This window comes from Culex quinquefasciatus, chromosome 3 (genome assembly GCF_015732765.1).
Source record: "Culex quinquefasciatus strain JHB chromosome 3, VPISU_Cqui_1.0_pri_paternal, whole genome shotgun sequence".
NCBI classification, from domain to species: domain Eukaryota; kingdom Metazoa; phylum Arthropoda; class Insecta; order Diptera; family Culicidae; genus Culex; species Culex quinquefasciatus.
In genome coordinates, this window is record NC_051863.1 from 109273050 (window position 1) to 109290579 (window position 17530).

A 17530-nucleotide genomic window follows, 5' to 3' on the forward strand; every position below is an offset into this window, starting at 1 on the left:
ATTTGATTTTAACTTTTTTCATTTCAGTTCATTTAATTTAATTTATTCCGTTTGTTAGGCATTACTTGTGTGAATTTACTATACTAAGCTGAGATGTGGACTAACTTTGAAACGGCTCATTAACCCTCTACAACCTAACCCCTGCTCTAAACGGGCTTAGTGTTAAAAAAACGCCAAAAACCCATTTTTCAACCAATTTTTCATCTTCAAAAAGTACTGTAAAGAAAAACTCTTAAAATTTAAGAAAAATTTAGGGTTGGAAGTTTTACTTGTTTTATGTGACTTTGCCAATGTTTTTTAAAAATGTCATTTTTTTAGGGGTTAACTTTGGTTGTTGTTTTTATTAACATTTCCTATACTTTAAATAAAAAGAAGTACACAGTCACTTTTGTAGTGTCCCAGACGCCTCTACGCATTTTTTTTACAATTCAAATGATAATGGTGCCATTCTATAGCAAAAAATGTGAAAAACAAGCAACAAATTGAAAAAGTTACTGTAAAAACATGAACAAATAGATAAGCAAAATGTTATAATAGGAGGTGGTAGAATAGGCCAAATACTACCAAAAACAAACTTAAACTAAACAAGATAAATGCAATTTTGAGTACTAAAAATAAAACAAAAACATAAAACAAGATAAGTAAAGTTTTTCGTAGAACAAAAGTTGCTTAAAATGAACTTCTAAACATGGAAAAAATAAAATAAAAATCGAAAAAAATTCGGCAGTAGCGGGTTAATTCAAAGTTTGAACAGAGATGCGGGTGCTTAAAGAATCGAGTAAAAAAGTTTCAAATTATCCTTTGAAAAATTAACTTTTATTTGTATGTTTAGAGATTCGAATAGGCAACTTCTGAGCAAAACAGAAGTGCGGTCCACAACATTTTTGCAAACAAATAAAAAAATCTAGATTAAATTTTCAAAACAACCTATCCCTCATGGGTTTCCTATGCAGATAGGGCCTTTTGAAAATGTAATCGAGAAATATAAAAATTTCAATTACAAGCCATGGTTTTAACATTTGAATGAAAAAAGTGTTTTAAAATGCATTCTACACCTGCCCAGATGCTTTGCAATCATTCGTTTTCAAAATATCAAAGTATTGGCAAAATATTTTTTTTTTGTCAAAAAAAAAACTAGTTGCAGTAAACTGTACAACGGAATTTCACAAAAAATAAAATATTGTTGATCGATCTCAAATTAGCTAAATATGATTTTAAACGCAGGAAAATGCATTTCAAATTATTTTCAGTTCATTAGTCTTCTTATTGCGCATGAGAGATCACCCATGGTTGTCCTCCTCCGTTGACAGTTCATTATACTTCTTTTTCATTAAAATTCAAAATAGGTACTTCAATCTTGAAAAAAATTGCCCCCTGATTTTTCGGACCGATTTTGAAAGGGAGAAGCGACATAAACCTTTAAAAAATATTTGCAACGGGCTTCTATCAATAGTTATAAGATCCAAAAATCGAATTTCGAATTTTAAAAAATCATTGAAAAGTAAAACTCTTCAATAACTAGAAAATCTTGTGTTTGACGATTTTAATTGTGTAACCTGCATTTCGTAAAAAAAATGTCCCGTAAAAAAAATAAGGATGTAATAATTTTTGTTATATCCCAGACTATGTTTTGACACACTTTGATGAAATTTTAAAAAATTAAGCCCTATTTTCAAAAACGCTTTATACATTATTCTGGTTATGCTTCCACCAAAAAAGAGCAAATTATAATTATCAATGGATTATTTTTTTTAATGTCGATCTGTGGTCCCAGAATTAAAAATTTGTGAAAAGATTAAAAATACTTTATTTGCTTTAAAATGCATAAATAGGCGTTTTACATTGTGTTCTGAATTATTCATTGTATTAATCAATTGTGCAAGTGGTTTCAACAAGGTTTTTAATGAAAAGAAGTTAAGTTCAGGGATAATTTTGTTTGCTCCTTGATTTTTTTGAAATATGGAAGGGGGGGGGGGGGGGGGGGTTATGTTGAACGTTTAACTTATTTTTCATAAGTGAAAAATGACTGCATAAATTCTATTATTTTCCTTTTTGTCTAAAAGATTGACCAAACACTGCATGGTGTTATAAAGAAGATAATTTTTCTCAATTTTTAAAAAGGTCTGCAGCAGGGTTCATAACGATATTTTTTATCAAAAGGTTGCGAGAAGATTGTTTATCAACCTAATTCTATCATTTGAACAATCATTGCCCACAACAATAATATCAAATTACCATACCTCGTATTCCCCTACGATACAACTGAGCAGTTCTCTAGGATTTCGGTCATTCGATTTTTTTTTTGTATTTTTTAATCCGACTGAAACTATTTTGGTGCTTTCGGTATGCCCAAAGAAGCCATTTTGCATCATTAGTTTGTCCATATAATTTTCCATACAAATTTGGCAGCTGTCCATACAAAAATGATGATGAAAATTCAAAAATCTGTATCTTTTGAAGGATTTTTTTGTTCGATTTGGTGTCTTCGGCAAAGTTGTAGGTATGGATACGGACTACACTGGAAAAAAATGATACACGGTAAAAAAAATTTGGTGATTTTTTTATTTAACTTTTTATCACTAAAACTTGATTTGCAAAAAAAACACTATTTTTAATTTTTTTTTATTTTGATATGTTTTAGAGGACATAAAATGCCAACTTTTCAGAAATTTCCAGGTTGTGCAAAAATTCATTGACCGAGTTATGAATTTTTTAATCAATAATGATTTTTTCAAAAAATCGAAATTTGGTCGCATTTTAAAATTTTGAAAATATTGTTTTCGAAAAGCTCGGAAAATTTCACAAATGTTTCATATTTTGATATTGAAAATCGGACCATTAGTTGCTAAGGTATCGACATTGAAAAATGTTGGGCTGTTTGGGTGAGACTTAGAAAACATCAATTTTCCTGTTTTTAAACCTTTGCATTGCAATATCTCAGCAACTAAAGGTCGTATCAACAAAGTCCGAAGAAGCAAAATATAGAGAATTTTCTCAGCTTTTCAAAAATATTTTTTTCAATGGTTTGCAAACATGTGCACTAATTTTAAAAAATTAAAAACTGCGACTATTTTGAAAAAAATTAAATAAAAATGGCTATAACTTGAAAACGGTGCACTTTATCAAAATTTCACTAAAGTACTTTTTGATTGCAAATTCAATTTTACATCGAAAAATAAAGTTGAAAAATTTTTGCGACCAAAATTTCGATTTTTTGAAAAAATCATTATTGATTAAAAAATTCATAACTCGGTCAATGAATTTTTGCACAACCTGGAAATTTCTGAAAAGTTGGCATTTTATGTCCTCTAAAACATATCAAAAAATAAAAAAAAATAAAAATAGTGTTTTTTTGCAAATCAAGTTTTAGTGATAAAAAGTAAAATAAAAAAAATCACCAAATTTTTTTTACCGTGTATCATTTTTTTCCAGTGTAGTCCGTATCCATACCTACAACTTTGCCCAAGACACCAAATCGATCAAAAAGTTCCTTCAAAAGATACAGATTTTTGAATTTTCATACATCATTTTTGTATGGACAGCTCCCAAATTAGTATGGAAAATTATATGGACAAACTAATGATGCAAAATGGCTTCTTTGGGCATACCGAAGGCACCAAAAAAGTTTCAGTCGGATTAAAAAATACAAAAATTAAAATTGAAGAAAAAAGACCGATTTCGTAGAGAATTGCTCAACTGTATATGATCTAATGGTTATTATAGGGTTAAGTTATTATGACTGCTACGTAATCAGCAACTAAGAGTAGTAACGAGACTTGGGAGGGTACCACTTGAGATAAAACAAATACTTGACAACAACGGTGTACTAGAGCGAGCACAATTAATTACGAAATCCATGATAAATTAGAAATTTACGAAAATAATCGTTTACACCGCGGAAAAAATGTGGAACTCGAACAAACATTCTAATTTCCAACAAAAAACCATTCCGCAATAGAGCTGGAATCTAAAACCACAACCGCAACAGCAGGAGAAGCAACAGCAGCACAGGAAATATCAATTCATGAGGACGGAATTCGATTTGGTCAGTCCGGTCAGCCTCGTTTGGTGGTGGATTTGTGTGCATGAACGTACGATACGTGCTTAATAATTGCATGGTAATCTGATCTCTCACACTCTCTCTCTCTCTCTACCATATGATTTGTGCGGCAACAATTGTCACTGGACGGTTCATTGAAAGTTGCCAGTTGCGTTTTTGTTATGATTACTTGGAAGAGTAATTCATCTCATCTTTCATCTGTTTTCTTGTTTTGAGTTTTTTGTGAATATTTTGCTGGTTCACTTTTAAAATTAAGATGAACAGTCATGTTCAACAACTCTTCAAAATTGCCACTGCTCAATTGAATTAGACTCAACCACATTCGACTAGTTTGAATTCCCTCAGTCTCTTACGACAACGCACTCATCCAGCAGCAGCAGCAGCAGCAGCTGTTGGCCAGATTGTGCAAAGGTGCAATTAATCACCCCCAGGGAGAGAAATTGACACGTGGAGGTCACCGAGGCGACATGGCCATTTCGTGTACGATTCGAGCATCTAATTAAAGTCGGTATGGGGAGAATCCAAAAAAGGAAGCGATTATGGCTCAACCGGTTTCAGTGGATTTCAAATTAATTAGAAAATTACGAACAGGTCACACGTCGCCGCCGCCGCCGTCGCATGTTTTTATGTCACGTCACATGTCGTTCCCCTCGGGGGAGGCAGGACTTAATTGGCACTACTGCAATGCACGATCCGCCGCCGCCGTGTGCGGTGTGGTTTCATTTTCAACTAAATAAATCATTGATTTGATGTGACATAAAGCCTTTTTGGTGCGCGAGAGACCGCGCGGTTGTAAATTAATGTTCGATCGCATTAGAACGTAACATGTTGAAATGTGGTAATGTGGAGAACGTTACGGAATTGTTGACACTCATTAATTAATTGGCACACCGGGTATTCCGTTTGGAAGGTAAATATAAATTCAACAGAAGAATTAAATGTATACACCCAAACCAACGATTGCTGCAAAGCGATGTAATCTGAAGTTGATGTCATTGAATTGCAGTACTACTGCAGTCAAATGATGAGATCATCTCTAGAGTTTTTTTGGGTGTTTTCAAATACTCCTGACTCAAATGACATAAAAAGCAAAAAAAAAAAAATGTTAAAAAAAACTATAGATCTCATTTTTTTTGTTGAGACTATACATATGAATTAAAACTAGTTAACATGTATAGATCATCTCTGAAATTTTAAAGTTATCGCAGTTTTACTGGGTTTGAGTCTAAAATCTAAAAAAAATCTAAATTATTCGCTCTACAGCATTGCCTTGACATTCTCGATTGCGAGAATCCTACTCGAAACTAGGTGTCCGAAGGCTTGATTGTTGAGGCAATTGCAAACCTCTTTTTACACCATCCACCCCGGAATACGAACTAATGACCTTTGGATTGTTAGTCCAACTGCCTACCAGTGACTCCACCGAGACAGGACCCAGGGAGACGACTCCTACACCTGGACTGAGCTATCGACCTAACCTCTAGGTTAGACCGGGGCCAACATTTACTTCCCTGTCCGACGGAAGGCGTGATCAGACAAATCTCGTCTCAAAATTTGCCATCAGGACCTTCTGGGATCGAACCCAGGCCGACTGGGTGAGAGACAACCACGCTTGCCCCTACACCACGAGTCCCGGCGTTTGGGTATGTTACGTAAAATTGTCCAAGGAATCCGATAAAAATATTTTCAGACATAGGCTCTTTGGTCAAGACACCGTAAAAACCTTTTCAAATGTTGGGCTAGATTTTTCGGTCTGTAAACTATTTTTCCTAGAAAGACCAACTTATCACCTGTCATTTGCGTTCAAGACAACTAAAATCGGTTAAATGGCGTGGAGTTATGATTTTATTTTTTTTTGTAAAATGTGGTTTTTGCCAAAAATGACGAGAATGGCAATTTTTGGGACCACCCTAACACGGTGTAGGTTATCCTAACGGCCAAATAAAAAATACAGGTCCAATTATTTTGGCCAAGGAACCCCTGAAAAATTTTGAGCCCGATCCGAGCACTTTTTTTCACATGTCAACAAAAATAGAAAAAAAAACTGCACATTAGGGTGCCCAGAAAAAAAATGAGCCCCCTGCTCCACAAGATATATTATTTTTTTTGGGTTGTTATTTTACGCATCTGTGCAAATTTTGAGAGAATTTGAAAAAAAAAAGCCCATAGTGTCCATTGTTATCCGAGCATTCGTTGGAGAAGGTTGTCTGATTCAACATGACTCGTCGCGTCCCGGCGCAAAACGCCGGCAATATCGCCCTACCTGCGGCTCAAGCAGGCAAAAAAGTGGGAATTTCCAAAAGGAAGGTTGAGGCCTCAACTGATGGCCAAAAACCGGGGATTTCCAAGAGGAAGGTGCTTTTGGAAGTGACATCGAACAGCAAAAAGACGAAAAAGAGCGACGGTACTGTACCGATGGATGAGGAGGAGGAGAACTCTTCGTCGCACGAGGAGCAGCTTTTGAAGAACAACAAGTTCGCTGGACTGCCTGACGAGGACCAGGTAGCGGAAGCAAAGGAGAATGAAGTGAAACAGCGAAAGGAGAAACTGCCTCCTTTTTATGTGCGGCAATCAGCAGCAACGATCGACTTTCGAGCGGGGCTGGTTGAACTCATCAAGTCTGGGAAAGTCCAAGGCAACATTCGTCTGTGTCAGGACGGATTTAAGGTGCTGGTGCAATCCAGGCAGCACTATCAACTGGTCAAGGAATACTTGACCGAAAACGAGGCGGAGTACTTTACCCATGATGTCGCCATGGATAAGCCGTACAAAATCGTCGTCAGAGGTCTGTACGACATGCCAGTGGAGGAATTAGCTGCCGAGCTAAAAGTTTTGAAACTGGATGTGTTGGCCGTGCACAAAATGAGCCGACGCAACAAAGACATCAAGTACCGTGACCAGCTCTACCTGCTGCATTTGGCTAAGGGATCAACGACGCTTCCTGAGCTGAAGGCAATCCGAGCGGTTTTCAACATTATCGTGTCGTGGGAGCGATACCGACCAGTGCACCGTGACGTCACACAATGCACAGTGGGCGGAAACCCACCTCTAATCCCATTAAATTGAAGCCGCTGTTTTTTTCTTCTGAAAAATAGTTTTTCTTATGTAAAAAAATCTCAGGAATCGATTGGCGCATAGCAAACCCACCGGAAATGACGGGAAAGGGTCCATTTTGCCCCATTTGTCCAAATAATTGGAATTTTTTGTATTTTCACTCTACTAGTTAACCATATTAACATTTATAGGATATCTTTATACTTATTTTAATGCAAAATTAGCAGGGGAATCGAATGGTGATATTTTGGAACCATTTGGTGTGACCCATTTCGCCCTACGGGCCCTTTTTGACGATTTTAGCTAATTTTACTCCTTTTTACAGCATTTAGCGTAGGAATTTCGTAAACTTATTTCTGCTATGCGTGCAAAATCGGCCGAGAATCATATAATGCTAATTTAGGATCACTTATAATAACCCGTTTTACCCCATGGGCCATTTTTTCCTATTTTTCCTAATTTAATTTGTTTATAAGTGTTTTGCATACAATTTTAATAAACTAATCACTGGTAATTGTATAAAATGGCCACGAGAGTTGAAAGATATAATTTTAGAATTATTTAAAACTACCTATTTTGCCCCATGCCCCCTTTTTTAAATATCTCATATAATTTGATTTGAATTAGAAACAATTTGCAAAATATGGTGATAAATGAATTACTTTTTAATGTGTAAGATGTTCAGGTAAATTATATCTTGATATTTTGGAATTGTTTGAAATAGCCCATTTTACCCCATTAGCCCTCTCATCATGTTTTAGGCCATTTAGTTCCTTTTAGAAGCGATTCGCGTACAATACTTATTGCATAATGATAATTATCTGTGTTTTATGGACAGAAGAATTTAACATAGGTATTTTGGGATTATTTCGAACTGTACGCGATTAGTGCATCCTGCTCGTTCCCAATGTAAACATCAACAGCGTGACCAGAAATAACATAGATATTCAATAGACTGAATGACACATCTGGGCTCTCCTCGCAGTACTTAGCGGATTTGGTCGCCAATTTCTTAGATTGAGGATGTAGTAAATATTCGCCTTATCTTCCTGGAGCTTGACTCTCATTGATTATTTTCATTATTTTATTTAGTATTTAGTTGAAAATATGCTATAGAAGTATTTCATACCGCCTGCATGAAAAATCTATAATAGGGTGTTCATTTTCCCTGGATTTGAATTTCTCGAGAAACGGAAAAGTATTTGTAGAATCCTGGAAATTTCCGGGATCCCATGATATTTTTAAAATAATAAAAAAAAACATTTATCGCTACATTCGTAATGTATTTAAATCTGTCCAAACTGCAATTTGAACAAGGAGAGCAGATATTTCAGATATTATAATTTTAATATAGTTTAAAAGCATCAAATGCTTTTTGGAAATGAGTTGTAATTATTATTTATTGAATGTTTATTTAAAATCAACAGCAATTCTTTATCCAATGCGATTCATACTAAATAAGTTTAGCATGTTAAATTTCTTTTCTTATTTAGTATTAATATGTATGTAAAAGCTAGAGCGTCCAATTTCCCGGGGTTACACAATTCCCGGGAAACGGGAAATTTTCAACAAATTTCCCTGGAAATCCCGGGAAATATGAAATTTAACCAAAATTATTCTGATTCTGTTTCTGATTAATATTTCTAAACAGATTTATACAGAACAGCATTTTTAATGTCCAAAATGAGTGTGAGGATCAATTAATTACTTGAATGCTTGTAAAAAATCATGCAACTTTGAGAAAATATTATAAATTTTCCAATTTTTCATGCTGTCTTTCAAATCGTACCAAATCAAAAAAAAAAATTATTAGTATTTTTGGTTGAGAAATATTTTTTAATCAAAGTGTTTGGACAGTGAAAATCTACGCTCCCTCAACTATTGCTTTTAAATTTGTCTCAGTGACCATAACGTTAAAATGAAAAAAAAAATCATGCAGAATTAATGTTTTTTATGGCAAATTACTTATTTCAGAACAAGTATTTTCTACCTGTGAATAAATAGATATTCATTGAATTTGCCTCAAAAATCTAGTTTCTAGCGCTATTTAACTTGAAACACTATTTCATGAAATCAAAACTCAAAGTTTTACAATATTTTAAGCGAGTTTTTGAATTATGGTTGCATTCTTTGGGCAGATTTCATATCATACGAAGTTGTTTTTTTTTTTAAATAATTTTTCATGGTTCCATTTATGGTGTGATTTTAGTTATATGGTGATATGGCCTAATAAATTAATTAGGTTAAAATAGTTTTCAGAGTGTAAAAGTGGTTGAAATTGAACGATATTTTTTCCATATTTAAAATTTATATCTTCAAACAGTTATTTCTCGAATACATTTAAACAAATTCTTCTCGAACAACCCTTTTGGAAAAAAATAATTATATCAATTCAATTTTCATCCAATTCGGTCAAGGTAAACAAAAATGGTGAATATTCTTTATCAAATGATATAACAAAAAAAATCGTTATAATAGGTTGTCGAAAATAAAAAAGGTAATATTCATTCCATAATAGCGTAATGTTTGTTGCCCAACATATAAGCACACAATATTCCTAGTTGTGAATGCTTCAGGAATAAATATTATCTGAATTAAACCTTGACATGAAATTTACAGAAAAGCTGATTATTTCAATATGAACAGTAGATTGAGATGAATAAAATTAAATGAGGATCTCTAATTATTATTTTTTATATGCTATCAAAACATTGATGCCAAAAAAGTAGGACAATGTATACTTCCACTTGTATTTCGGGAATTCCCGGGAAATTTACAAATTTCCCGGGAAACGGGAAATATTTTTTTGCGGGAATTCCCGGGAATTTTTTTCCCGAGACGGGAAATTGGATGCTCTGGTAAAAGCTTGAAAATAAAACACAAATTTATGTCTTGGATAATGATAACGATAATGTCAATGTTAAATTCAAAATAAGTTTAAAATTAAGATTTTTTTTTTAATTTTCTTTTATTTCCATATAAGTCACTATCGTCAACTGAAGCAAATCAGGACTAAAATCTGATCAGGGACAATAGATTTTCCAGCAATAAATTTGGAAATCGGTGAACTTATTTTGTTGTTCGGTTTCTGTTTTAACCGAAATCAAAAACAAAATACCCACCTTTTAAAGTATATGAAATTACAGAAAAAATATTTTGAAAGAAATAAATTTTCAGATCAGAACACTAAAACTTCAAAAAAAAAAATCTTCAATAAAAAAATTAATGCTGACAAAATCCTTACCAAGTATTCAGCGTTTCCACTGTTTAAACAACCAAATCAAAATTTCCAGTCCAAAATATATTTTTTTCAATTTCGGGAAAACTTGGACAAAAAATAAAAAAACTCCCGGGATTCGGAAAGTCAAGGAAAATTCCCATGAAATCCTGAGATGAACGCACTAACCGATAACAATAAACTCAGAAATTGATTTTTTGGAGTTATTGAGTTATTTATCAACTTCTCTAATACATTTGCAGATTAAACTTAACAAAGTCTTTACAAAAAAATCGTATGTATGAGATTTTATTTGTAATTTTTTTACCTCTCTTGACTTTCGCAAGTAAGAAAAGTACTCCAGCAAAAAATATTCATTCCCTTCTATTAATTTGAAGTCAAAATTTGCTGATTTAAATGATTATTATTAAATATTTTAATTTTTTGAGCTTTATTTTAAAGGAGTCTAATGCGTATACAAGATTATAAAAAGGCAATATTTTCTTGTGCTTTGAAGGAACCAATAATTAATTCATGGATATTTCCAGCTAAGGCAACACAAAATAATTGAATGCAACAAAAAACAATTACTGTCAAGTTTTTGGAAACCAGCATTTGATTCATTCTAATGCTTGTATTCCTGTATTTTTATTTAAAACAAGCTCTTCCCGGCAAACTTCGTCCTGCCCTTTTTTGGCTTCCTGACGTTTCTTGCTTGTTTGTTAATTCAGCCTCCTGTGATCAAAATTTGATTATACGTAACTTTCTCCATACAATTTGCCGATGCTCTGGAATCGGTTCCAGAGTGGCCAAAGTTGTAACTTTTTGGCGTAAGAACCTTCCTTGGGCTTATACGAACTCAACGCAACGGAGAGCACCTCGATCCGACGTTCCGTGTTGAATTGATTCGCGTTCGAACAAAACCGTCGAAATTTTTTATATATATAGATAGATGAGCAGATAATATTTTGAACAATATTTTATTTATTCCATTTTGCATCATAAATCTGTCCATACAAATCTTCATAGCTGTTCGTAGTATTTTTTACAAAAAATGTATCTTGATACTTCGGCAAACTTGCGTGTACAGATAAGAAGACTTTAGGAAACAAGAATTTTGTTTTGACATAATAACTATAACCAACAATGGCAATGTACTTTCAAATGAATTTTTAGGGAAATGTAGTAAAAAATAATACAACAAAATTATGTATTTTTACATCTGGTTATCAAGTGGATTTGCGCCAACAAGAAGAATGAATGAATGATAATTAGAAAAGAAACCAAAAATAATTGTCTTAAAAAAACATAAAATATTATTGACTGTTAAAAAAGGTGTACGGTTTTTAGTATTTTATTCCATTTTTTTAATTGCTTCAGTGCCTGATGAAATTTTTTTTTAAGTTCAATGAACAAAATAATTACTCTAAAATAATTATTTAGCCTGATATTTAATCTTTTTTATGATTCAAATTTATTAGAATCAAAAATCTGTACCGCAATAATATAAGCCTTCTAAAATATTCCAAAAACAATGAGAAAAATAGAATCATAGTTAAAAATAAATTAAGCTAACAAAATTGAATCTATTCCAAAAACTAGATGAGAAAAAAATATGAAATTTTTGTTTTCAAAACGTATTTTGTGGAAACTTTTGCAAACAATTTTAATATATTCAATCAAATCAAATATATATTACACTTTGACATTTAAGTTAACTTTAAAATCAATTGCAGTCAAAAATCAAAAATTATTACATCGATGAATTGTTCAGGTTTGATTTTGAAAAATCTTTAAAAGTCCATCAATTAGTGACATGATTTTTGTTTATCAATTATTTATCAATAGTTTTAAAAATTAAATTTCAATTATCAGAAGCAAAACATTTCTTCGAAAACAATAGTAGAGTCAAATTCAACCATTCAAAATAACATTTCATCATAAATTATGTTTTGCTCAGTATAAAAAAGTTAAAATTCAGTGAAAACCTTTTGTTTACATTTTTGTCGCTATCGCTATAATACATTTATTTTTAAAGATCAGTTGAGTTAATTCAGTAAGATTATAAAGATCAATCAATAAAGTTTTCATTCCATCACATCCTAATTATATTTTTTAATGGAGTTGTTGAATTAGGTTTCTTGTATTTATTAATTTTTCAACAGGATCAATCAGTTACAAACTGTTATTTCTGGTCACGCTGTTGATGTTTACATTGGGAACGAGCAGGATGCACTAATCGCGTACAGTTAGAAATAATCCCAAAATACCTATGTTAAATTCTTCTGTCCATAAAACACAGATAATTATCATTATGCAATAAGTATTGTACGCGAATCGCTTCTAAAAGGAACTAAATGGCCTAAAACATGATGAGAGGGCTAATGGGGTAAAATGGGCTATTTCAAACAATTCCAAAATATCAAGATATGATTTACCTGAACATCTTACACATTAAAAAGTAATTCATTTATCACCATATTTTGCAAATTGTTTCTAATTCAAATCAAATTATATGAGATATTTAAAAAAGGGGGCATGGGGCAAAATAGGTAGTTTCAAATAATTCCAATATTATATCTTTCAACTCTCGTGGCCATTTTATACAATTACCAGTGATTAGTTTATTAAAATTGTATGCAAAACACTTATAAACAAATTAAATTAGGAAAAATAGGAAAAAATGGCCCATGGGGTAAAACGGGTTATTATAAGTGATCCTAAATTAGCATTATATGATTCTCGGCCGATTTTGCACGCATAGCAGAAATAAGTTTACGAAATTCCTACGCTAAATGCTGTAAAAAGGAGTAAAATTAGCTAAAATCGTCAAAAAGGGCCCGTAGGGCGAAATGGGTCACACCAAATGGTTCCAAAATATCACCATTCGATTCCCCCTGCTAATTTTGCATTAAAATAAGTATAAAGATATCCTATAAATGTTAATATGGTTAACTAGTAGAGTGAAAATACAAAAAATTCCAATTATTTGGACAAATGGGGCAAAATGGACCCTTTCCCGTCATTTCCGGTGGGTTTGCTATGCGCCAATCGATTCCTGAGATTTTTTTACATAAGAAAAACTATTTTTCAGAAGAAAAAAACAGCGGCTTCAATTTAATGGGATTAGAGGTGGGTTTCCGCCCACTGTGCAATGCTTCAACTGCCTGGGCTTCGGGCACGGAGGTAAGAATTGCCACCTAAAGCGTCGTTGCGCTAAATGTGGTACCGATGCGCACATCACATCCCAGTGCATCCAAGATTCGCTGGTTAAGTGCCTCAACTGCAACGGTGAGCACTCGTCAACCGACCGAAAGTGCCCCAAGAGAGCTGAGTTCGTGAAAATTCGGCAGCAAGCATCGACGAAGAATCAGCCTCAGCGTCGTAGAACTCCTCCAGCCCTGGTGGAGCAAAACTTTCCACCTCTTCAACCGCGACGCCAGGTCCCGAACTTGGCACCGTTGCCGTTGGATCCCAGGAAGAGAGCTGAGATGAATCATCCACGGCCGGGTTCCAGCCAGGAGCCGAGACCGCCACCACCGGGCTTCAGCCAGGAGCCAAGACCAACCCAAGAACCAGCAGTTGAGGAAAATGGTAATGATCTTTACACCTCAACCGAACTCCTCAATATTTTCAAACAGATGTCCGCTGCACTGCGTGGATGCAAAACCAAGACCCAGCAGATTGAAGTGCTGACCTCGTTCGTCATCCAGTATGGATCGTAGGTCCCTCAAGCTGCTGAATTGGAACGCTTGCTCCATTAGGAGGAAGAACTTAGAGCTGGTGGATTTTCTTCGCGAGAAGGAGATCGACGTAGCTGCCATCACGGAAACTCATCTGAAGCCCGGTGAAAAAGTTTATCTGCAAAACTACAAGATCGCGACGCAGCTCGACAGGACCACCTCTGGAGGAGGAGGTGTGCTTGTCGCTGTTCATCGTGATCTCAAGCCACGCCGGCTGCCACACTTCAAGCTGGACATCATCGAGGCCGTTGGGGTGGAAATTCCCACTTCGGTTGGCCCAGTACTCTTCATTGCTGCATACTGCCCACGTCAGGTGAATTCCAGAGATGGTTCAGCAGCAAAACTGAAGAGCGATATCCAGAAGCTGACACGGCGGAGCGCAAAGTACATCATCGCTGGTGACCTCAACGCGAAGCATGAAGTTTGGGGCAACAGCAGGAGGAATCGGAACGGAGTGATTCTGCACAACGATCTGCAAAACGGATACTACAACGTTGTGAGTCCAGATCGTCCAACGAGGGTGGCTCGGTCTGGGAATCACTCAATCATCGACTTCTTCATTACCAATATGGCTGAGAACGTGGCTCATCCTGAGGTGTTTGAAGAGTTGAGTTCTGATCACTATCCGGTGGTTGTGGAGGTTGGAGCTTCCGTTACTCCGCAGCGGCAACCAACCCGGAAAGATTACCACAACGTTGACTGGCAGCAGTTTCAGCAAGTGGTCGACAGCAACATCGACTATGATCAACACCCGGAAACTTCTGCCGATATTGATCGTTCGCTGGAGGTGATCCAGCAGGCTATCAACCAAGCAGAGGCTGCCAACGTTCGGGAGGTTCCTGTTAATTTTAAGGTAACTGATATTGACGTAGATACTAAACACTTGATTAGACTTAGGAATGTTTATAGGAGACAATATCAACGGACTGGGGACTATGACAAAAGATTTCAGTGAACAATTTGAACAAAATCATACAAGACCGACTTGACAATATCAGAAATCAAGAATTTTCAAAACATGTAAGCCAGCTTGGGAATTATTCAAAACCATTTTGGAAACTTTCAAAAGTTCTTAAAAACAAACCAAAGCCTATTCCTCCTCTTATTGTTGAGGATTCTCCTTGATTACATCCGAGGAAAAGGCAAATGCACTTGGGCTTCATTTTGTTAGTTCTCATAATCTTGGCGCTTCCATGACCAGCCGTAAAGAAACATCAGTTGCCAATAGTATTTCAACAATTAATAACTCTACCTTTGAATTTCCTGCAGATTCCCATGTTTCTGGTGAGGAAGTCAAAGTTGCAGTAAAACAAATGAAAAATATGAAAGCTCCTGGCTTTGATAACATTTTTAATCTAGTGTTGAAAAAACAGAGTGATCAGTTCTTTCAACATCTAGCCAATATTTTCAATAAATGTTTGCAACTTGGTTACTTCCCCACCAATTGGAAACTGGGCAAAGTCATACCAATTTTGAAGCCTCAAAAGATCCAACATCGCCAACAAGTTATCGTCCCATTAGTCTTTTGAGTAGTCTGTCCAAACTCTTTGAGAAGGTCATCTATTCAAGGCTTTTGGATTTTACCAACGATAATAATATAATTTTGAATGAGCAGTTTGGCTTCCGAAAGGGACATAATACTGCTCATCAGCTTACGAGAGTAACTAAAATCATCAAGCAGAACAAGCTTGAGTCTAAATCAACTGCTATGGCTTTGTTGGATGTTGAGAAGGCTTTTGACAATGTTTGGCATGATGGTTTGATACATAAACTGTATTTATACGGTTTTCCAATGTATCTTATCAAAATTATCCAGCACTATCTTTCGGAGAGATCGTTCAGGGTTTTTCTGAATGGGATTGCTTCTGGATTATTCAACATTGATGCTGGGGTTCCCAAGGAAGTATTCTTGGCCCACTTCTGTACAATATTTTTACATCTGATTTGCCTACTCTTCCTGGTAATGGTGTGTTGTCACTTTTTGCTGATGACACTGCCGTTATTTATAAGGGTAAAATAACCAGATATTTAGTTGGCCGTCTTCAGAAGGGTCTTGACGTTCTTTCCGAATACTTTGGCGACTGGAAAATTCGCATAAATGCAGCAAAACTCAAACCATCATTTTTCCACTTTCCAAATCGGCCAGATTTGTCCCAAAGGATGATGTTTTGATAAAATGAATGATGTTTCGATACCCTGGTCAAAGGAAGTTGTCTATTTAGGTCTCATACTTGACTCGAAACTTTTGTTTCGGCAGCATGTAGACAAAATATTGAACAAGTGCAGCATTCTCATCAGGTGTTTGTATCCTTTAATTAACAGAAAATCAAAGCTTTCTTTGAAAAATAAGCTAGCAGTTTACAAACAAATAATTTACCCCGTTATTGAGTATGCAGTACCTGTTTGGGAGTGTTGCGCTAGAACTCATAAATTGAAGCTCCAGCGTGTCCAAAACAAGGTACTCAAAATGGTTTTGAATGTTCCTGGCTGGACAAGATCAAGTGAGGTTCATGAATTAGCAGAAGTAAAAATGTTGGATCAGAAGATTCAAGAAAAATGTTTGAAATTCAGGGAAAAATGTGCTATTTCTGAATACCCCTTGATTCAAGGATTGGTTTAGTTTATTGTAAGTTTAAGTTAGTTTTAGGTTAGGTTATGTTTTCTTAACATTTTTTTCCTCATTGTACCTAGTGTTACAAAAATGATAAATCATATATTTTTAAAGTTATGGAAATGAACAGTGTTTAAATCACGAAAAGCAAATTAAAGCTGAAGAGCCACAGCTGACCACTTATTATGTAAACCAAATGTAATTATTATAAGAAAGATTCAATAAAGTATATTTAATTCAAAAAAAAAAAAAAAAAAGCCCATAGTGAGAAAAAAGGTTGATTGGTTATTTCGATTTTTCCATACAAAAATCCCTGTCGACTATCAATGCTGACCAAATTTAGTAATTTTTGCCTAAGGGAACGTTTACATTCTCTTGATATTTCACGAAAAAATAGTTCTTTTTGTAAAACTGCCTCCAAATCATTTTATTGTACCTTCCACAATTTTGGAACATTAAACTGATAATCTCACAAAAAAAGTTATCATACATTTCATCAAAGCGTGACCAAGCTTTAGCTTCATTGGTTCTACTGCCGTTCTACGCATAATTGTCCCATGTCAGTTTTGGTCGATTTTGACTTTATGACATTTTTAAGTTTAGTTGTTTAGTTTGATGTGTACTTTAAGAAAAACACATAAAATCTGGTACTTTGTTCGGAAACTCATTAAAAACAACACCAAGTCTGTTTGTCCCATCGTTAAACTTCTACGCATAATTGTCCCACCAAGTATTTTCTTACACGGAATCATTAGTTTTACTAAACATTATGTCTTGTTTACCTTTTGTAAAGCAAGAGAATCGCAAATAAAGGTGATAAACTGCTGACTGGGGTGATTAGGGAC

General features: G+C 34.7%; 1 protein-coding gene across 3 annotated transcripts in view; it reads right to left on the bottom strand.

Annotated features, from left to right (window-relative positions):
* Positions 1-17530, bottom strand: part of LOC6033474 (triple functional domain protein) — a 142378-nt gene that overhangs the window by 26798 nt on the left and 98050 nt on the right. The gene's annotated exons all lie outside the window — the stretch shown is intronic.